The sequence below is a fragment of the Perca flavescens genome, chromosome 22 (genome assembly GCF_004354835.1).
Source record: "Perca flavescens isolate YP-PL-M2 chromosome 22, PFLA_1.0, whole genome shotgun sequence".
NCBI classification, from domain to species: Eukaryota; Metazoa; Chordata; class Actinopteri; order Perciformes; family Percidae; genus Perca; species Perca flavescens.
Window position 1 is genome coordinate 2,691,717 of NC_041352.1, and position 8,074 is coordinate 2,699,790.

Here is an 8,074-nt window from a genome sequence, read left to right on the forward strand (position 1 = left end):
GCCACCGGTGACCCATCCTACAAGCGAGCCCGAGGGGAACTGTTGTTACGAGAATACATCAACTGTACGATGCTGAAAAAGCTGCGAAAGTGAGGCAGTTAGCAGAAGGTACTTTACTGCACTTACTAGAGACCACTGGACATTGTCGTCACAAGCAGGTGCATATGGTAACTGGCCCATATTGCAAAAAGGTACCTGGCTACCCCTACCTTAGTTTATATCCTTGATGTTCCACTTCCGGGACTGCTCCGTTGCCGAATTTCACTCATTTAGGCCAGATAACCGTTGCCTTGGGCTTGCTTTGTGTTGGCATTTTAAACTGGTGGATTTCTGAGGATGGTTGACTGCTCCTCAGATCTCTGCAGGGTAAATCCAGACAGCTAGCTAGACTATCTGTCCAATCGGAGTTTTTCTCTCGCACGACAAAAAAACAAAAACTTTTGAACATAGACATGATCCACCTTAACAAGTTCCTTCCAAGTTCCGTTCCTCCGCGGACTTACGTCCTTTCATACTACTCGCTACTGCGAAAATTCACGCGTAATGTACGTCAATGGCGGCCGAATGGCGTTGATAAACACGCAAAAAAGCGAATATGAGTCTTGATAACACGCCAAAACAGCATACGAATTGGCGTGTCATACATACGCCACTTTATGAGATCAGTCTGATCCTAGCTATATTTAGGTGTTTAGCTGGAAGAAAAATCATGAATGCCTGCAGTCTGTGTAGCATCTCAGCCACAGCAGCTTGTGTCAGAGCTCAAAGCCAAGGGCAGAGACCCCAGCTCAAAGTCCTGCCTGCTATTAGTGGCTCATCATAAATCCCCACTAATTAGATTTTAAACTGGGGCTAGAGGGTTTCAAATAAAGGAAAAGCTGTCATGGAGGTGTAAATATGCACTTAAGACCGAGCACGTGAGACCACCAGGACTAAGCCTCCCGCAAAATGTAGAGTGCATAACGGTGACCAACGTTTCGATGTAGGGTTACATCTGATGGAGACGTAACCCTACATCGAAACGTTAGTCACCGTTATGCACTTTAAGAAATAAAACTAGCAAGTAAGAAGACATCTGTGCTGCACCGGCAATTTTTTGTTATTTTATCCACTTAGAGTAGCCAGGAAAGGAGCGCCTGGGAAACTCACCTGGTTGAGCATGTGCACCACGTACAGAGGCTCAGTCCTTGTTGGAGCAGCCGCGGGTTCGGTTCCAACCTGTGGCCCTTTGCTGCATGTTTGCACTTTCCTGACTTAATCTGTCCTATAAATGAAGGCAATAAAATCCACAAAAAAAAAATAAAATGAAATACAATGGCTCAAATGGTAAAAAATGCAGGAGCCACCTTAAAGCCATGCAAGTATTTTATACAATCCAATCAATTCAATACAACTTGGGCCTTTAGGGCCCGTGACTGACCCAGCTGGTAATCCAGCAATGTTGTGTTGTGTATTTTCCGTCATCACAAGACATTCATGTCTTGAACTATGCTGACAGTTGATACAGGCAAAAGTCTGACAAATGGATTACATTAACAGGATGTGAAGTCTACTACAGAGCAAACTGAGCTGAGACACAGTGTGCTATCCCTATGGTGCTAACCCTAAGCCCTATTGAACTTGCCCACCCTGTGTTTGGTCATTCCTGGCCATTGACAAGGGGATGTCCAGCCTAAAATAAGGCTTTGAACAGCAGCTTGAGACATGTTCAGTCATAGTGCTTGTGTCAGTGAGACATTAATCCACATACAGGGTCAACGGTTTGTCTCCGTTGTCTGCACAGGCTGCTGTAGGCTTCTGTTGTGGTTATGCGTCATTTGATAGAGCAGCTCCTGGTAAACTGACAGGAACAAACTCTCCATCCTGACAGGTGAATAAGCCATCAAAGGCCTCGAGCTCAACTCCCCAAAAGGAAAATGAAAACTCCGACTGCGGCTCTCCAAATGATTACCTGGACCCAGACGCAACACAGACACATCAATACTCTGACACATGAACACAGTGCACTTCCTCTCAACCCCACTAAAAGATCAGTTGCTCTGGATCTGAGCCAGTCAAATCACAGCGGTTCCCCCCCACAGCAGCCTGACATCATGACCAACAGTTGAAAAAAGTGACAGTGACACAGCCAGACACTGTCAACCACTGACAATGCAGTGTTCCCCCCATGTATTGCAAGCCCAGTGGCCCACCAGGCCTAAATTGCCCCCACCAGGCCTAAGCCATTGGGAATTATTTTGTAATGTATTTTTAAGACATTTTTTTTAAACTAGTTACAGTGGGGTAGCTCGGATGGAAACGTAGAGGTAGTCATATTTTCACATCTCCAGTTAGCTTTTAGCACTGACTTTATGTATGGCCATATGGAACCTGTCTTACAGCTTTTTGAAATTCTAAATTTTTTGATTCTGTCCATGATTCTGTTAACAGAAACTATTGGGCTCTACATTAGTGCTGCCATCAGGCTGTCACTGGTCCCAGCCGGGCCTTCATCAAAAAAACAAAAACAAAAAAAAAAAGACACTTGCCACCGGGATTAACAACTTTTCAGGGGGAAGCCTTGCAATGCGTAACGGTAGACAGTCACAAAGTCACTACTCTGCCTCTACGCCTCCCACGCCAGGAACCAGATCAGAACTCAGCCAATTAAGTAACTGAACTAGGGCTTGTGTATATTTGGAGCAGATGGTAAAAATAAACCCATCGCTCAGGGATCATGATTAATGACAATCAGTCACAGGTTTTAAAAGTAATAATAAAAGCTTTCACACATTAAGTGGAGGCGGTCGCTAAATTACAACATGGATTTGGATTGGCGGGTGTTGAGCATCGTGCTAGAATGTGGACATGAGTAATGATAAGAGACAGGACTTTTATTAATGGAAAAAACTTGTGTAAAATGTTTGGTGTGTGTTGTCCTATTAGGCAGCACTCTATTTTTGTCTGTGTGTCCTGACAGAGTAAGAGCAGGTGCAGCACAATGAACAACTGTAGTCTCCCTAGACTGTCACTCACCACTGAATGAATCACAGAGAAGCTCAGTAACCCCAAAAACCAAATCTCACTTAGACCATTAATTTCCTCAACTCACATATAGACAAATAAATACAGGTATGGAGGTATGGAGTACCAGGGAATTACTTCATGTTGAGACATTGGAAAAAGCTCCACATTTTGAGGTAAGTATCTGAACATGTAATGAATTACTGCCACATAGGGACAGTTTGCTGAAATTTGTAAGTAAGCTGCTTCTAGGTCAAAATGCTGAATCCAGCATGGAACCAAAAGTACCATCAGAAACGGTTAAATGTACCTGTATTTAAATCCTTACCATAAATCCACCATCCATCATTTAATCTAATTTATATGACAATGAAAAAGTCATTCAACAACCATGACGAACACCCAATCCTGCAGTCAGTCATCACATGAAAGCCACATACCTTCTTAATGTAGGGTATCTTCTTAGAGAGCCATTGAGTCTTAGAGTTGTAGTGTTTCAGGTGGTTACAGTTAGAAGGGAGCTAAAAGGCTTTCCTGTTTTGTTCAGAGTCGACTGGTTCCACAGTCCCCGAGAAGGTCAAAGCTCTGGAGGGTTGTGGGACAGGACTACTGAGACATAAAGATAGATTGGATCCACAGGCCCTGCCAGCAGACACCCACCACCCCCCACCCACTTTCTATCTACAACCCACCTTTAGGGGCGCATGTGTTGAGGCTAGATCCACAGCAGGCTTGAACCCGAGGGGAGGGGGGGGGTGATAAATTTAGAACGGTGCTTTCCCACTCCCATCAGCGCCAGGCCAGATCAATCAAATGACAAGTGGTGTCATGAGGGCAAACTGGGGGGCAGCGCAAAGCCAAGATGAAGGAAGATGGCCTTGGGTAAAAGAGCCAGACCGATATATCGGCGGGCCAATATTATCGGCCGATTTTAGGCATTTTCCAAACTATCAGTATCTGCATTTATAAATGGCTAATAAATTAATATTTAAAAAATAAAATGTTGGCGTGCATGGTTTGTCCACCAGAGGGCGCTCTACAACCTCCCTGTTGGCAACACTTGTGTTTAACCCTATACGTTTATTTTATTTTTTTATTTCAGCCGGAATATTGGATTTTTAAGTCACCAAATATTTGTATCGATATTGGCCTTAAAATTCCTTTATCGGTCGGGCTCTATGGGGTAACTACCTTTTTTTTTCAACCTGGACCCTATTTTCCTGTGTTTTTGTGTCTAAGTGACTGATGGGAACAACAATCTCTGACATTGGTCCAGTATGAAGAGAGATCGCTGCAGTCTGTAGCAGAGAAACAAGCTACAATGTAAGTTAATAGGGCAACTGTCCAGCTTGTATTTACCTTCACAAAAATGCTTGTTTTGCCGCTGACAGACTCAGATTAATATTCTACCAACAGGAAGTAGTCTCTGAGATCAGTAGCTACACAAGAGCATCATAGTAAAAAAACAAAAAAAACCAATGGCTCAGTCTGACCTAAGGCATGCAGGGTCAAACACTTTCTCACAGCAGACATAAAAGTGCTCATATTATGCTCATTTTCAAGTTCATAATTGTATTTAGAGGTTGTACCAGAATAGGTTTATGTGGTTTAATTTTCAGAAAACACCATATTTTTGTTATCAGCTCCTCTTTTCACCCTGTGTGTTGAGCTCTCTGTTTTAGCTACAGAGTGAGACATCTCACTTCTGTTCCATCTTTGTTGGGAGTCGCACATGCTCACTAGCTAGGTAAGCACTGCTAGCTAGTCCGTTGCAGAGCAGGAGGTTGTGCCATGCTAGCAGCTAGCAGCTAGGTGAGCATTATAACGTGTGTTCCAAAGTGACCACGTTTGTGTCTGAAGTAAAGGCTGGACTACAATAGAGCTGTTTGGAGCAGTTGGTGAACAGTGGTTTCTGTTGGAGATGGTAACTCCCTTTGGGGTGTGTAGTGGAAGTTTCCTTTACAGCAGGGGAGAGTTTTCAAAGTTTAGTAAAGTGAAACAAATAAGACAGTCTGAGACTAAAACCAAGTTGGGTTTTTGCATTTTATTAAAAAAAAAATACATATTTGCAAATATAGGAGCAACATGATTTCACAAAAGGCCACAGCCCAGTGTGGAGTCAGTTCCTCAAATGAGTGAACACAACACCAGGCTTATATGCATCTTCAGAGTGACAGCACACACGTACTTGGATTATTATGACGCTACAATTCTTTACAGGCAATCTGATACACATGAAGACAATCAAGAAATACAAGAGACATCTCGGAGACATCTCACCTCCTCCTCCCTCTACAACTTTCACCCCCTCCCCCTCCAGTTACATCTTAACTGGCATGGGAAAACTAGAGATAGTTTTAGGGTGACCTTGTACCTTTATTGGTTCAGGCTAACAGCGCTCACATTATGTTCCAGACTGGATGTCTCACAAAGTTAGAATCAAAATCTACATGACAAACTCTTTCAGCATTTGTGAGAGAATTAAAGTACAAATAAAAACATAAAAAATATAAGGAATTATGCTTAAATGTAATTTTCCCATTACAGGTGGACTTTGGGCTTTTTCACTTAAAAGATATATAACACAATAAAAGGACAGGGGAAAAGCCAAAAAGCATAATACGAGCACTTTAAACTAAACGACTCATCACCAAACAAAGTCAGTTCAACTAGAAGACAAACATCTCATTCATCATGCCGATTACACATTTGAGGTTCAAAAGCACAGTGAAGGACAACACCGGACAGATGGAGAGGAAGGAAGGGAATCTAACACACAAAAGGCCCAAAGATAAGGACAGGGCTCCGTTTCAGCTGGCCGCTGAACAGAGGACACACTGGGCAAAGGAAAGGACACTGGGACACTGCCAGTAACTGGGTAAAGGGGACAGGGGGACATAAAGGATGAGGCAGAGATTTCCCATTTTACTTTTGTATTTTTATTTCTATTAAACATAAGGGCTACAGAATCATTAGACCTGGCATGTACTTGCTATTATTAAGGGCAAACACTGACTTCCACTGGGGTTTTGAGCGTCGCGGCAAAGAGCACCATCTAGTGTTGACAACAAGGTACAACTACGGTGTTCACTCTGGCCTCCGCTTTGTTGGCTTTTTATTTCCTAACACATTCTTCAAGATATCACACCAGCGTATTTGTTTATGGCTGTGTGAATAGGTAACCCCTAAAAATGATTCATTTCAGCTGGATGAGGAAGCGGGTCTGGGCACAGGGCCAAGCTGGGAGGTTGTTCAGCAGGGCCTTTGTACTTTGAATAAGCTTTGAAAGCGACAGGGTTCAGCCACTCCCGGGCTAATTAGCAGAGGAGAAACATTAGCTCTTCCAAAGCCAGCAGAGAAATGCCGAAAAGCAAATGTGATTTCAATTTAGCCCCTTATTAGGCAAGACCTGAATGTTGATTGCTACCATGCCCCGACCACACTGAACTGTCAGCACTACACAGAAAACTGAGGGCAAAAGAACTCGCCTCCTGTTTTTCCATACAACAATTGCAGACAGACCACAACAATGTCCTGGGATGCAGAAAAACTGGAAATACGCATACTATTAAAACCTCTCCCCTCCTTCACTGCCTCGCTTTGATCAGCCATGGAGGCAAACTCACACTCTGCAGCTTTGGTTAAAAGAATGATTCTGTATATCACGCGGAGCCCCGACACCAACGAACGTGGGCACGGAGGACTCCTGAGACAGACCAGACTGGGACCGCTCAGCCCTGAAACCTTCGAGCAGCATGAGACGCCACTCACACGGAGCACTGCACCAGCGCCAATTAAACAGACACAATAAAAGGCTGTTTAAAGGGTTGTGAAAAGAAATAACCGATGCTGAAAGAGACCACCACAAGAACAGGTTGGAGAAAGAAAGACAGGAAACTAATTGGATATTTTAAAACAAAGACGTCTTGATATTATTGGACTACATTTTGGAGATTTCAGGATCAATAGCAATAGTGGATTTTATGAGATAAAAATGATTTAATGCATCGTACCTAGACAACAGCAAACGTCATGGCACTCACGGCTAGAAGCAGCAATTTTGAAGTTGGAATAAAAAGTCGTTATTAATTACATTGCTGATTCATAAACTACAATAGTTGCTTCTTTAAAAAGGCTGTTTACCTACAAAAAAAGGTCTTTATCAGGCTTCAGAGCAGCAGAATACACACTATATGTTCTTCCATTTATACAAAGCGAAATAGGCAAGCTTGTTCAGTGAATCACATCTTTAGTGAAGCAGCAGTTGGCACCCTAAAAGTAAAAACCTTTCACTCCCATTAGTACCCCAACAAAGTCAATTCAAGCAAGCCTCGCTCTCTCAGACTGCTTGGTAAGCAACCAGATGTGCTTCAGTGGTTTTGATCAAAGCCTCTTCCTCTTATTACTCTCACTCTACTAACTCCTCTTCCCACCTCTGATGCAGGGCTCATCAGGCCCACATGCACAAGACAAGAGGAAAGTTTACCCATGGGCACCTTTTAGTACAGCACAACACAAAAAAAGACTTCAAGGTAGGGTTGGGCAAAATGGAGAAAATCAAATATCACAATATTTTTTACCACATACCTTGAGATCGATACCGCAACGATATTGTAGTGTTGACTATTGGTGCTTTCACAAAATATTTACACAATGAGATTGATGTGGATATAATGACTAAGTGGGTAAAGGCAAATAATAGAACAGTTACATCAGTCTGGAAAGTTCAGAAAATGACATCACCTTGCTGTAATGCAGCCTTTAAAAAGACACCACTTATGCCATAGGCCTATTACGATATCCAAAATCTAAGACGATATCTAGTCTCATATCACGATAGATATAATATCAATATATTGCCCAGCTCTACTTCATGGAGTCATTCTGCAGCCACAAATAGACAGCGTAAGAGCAGATAAGAGCTTCAGAGAGGGCAGACAAAGAGATTAGTGGGTGAAAGAAAAAAAAGAAAAGAAAGGGGTAGTAGAAAAGGGTGCACAAGTGTGATACAAGCACAGCATCAGAAATCAAGGGAGTGAATAGAGAGAAAATTAAGACAACAAAAGAGGTA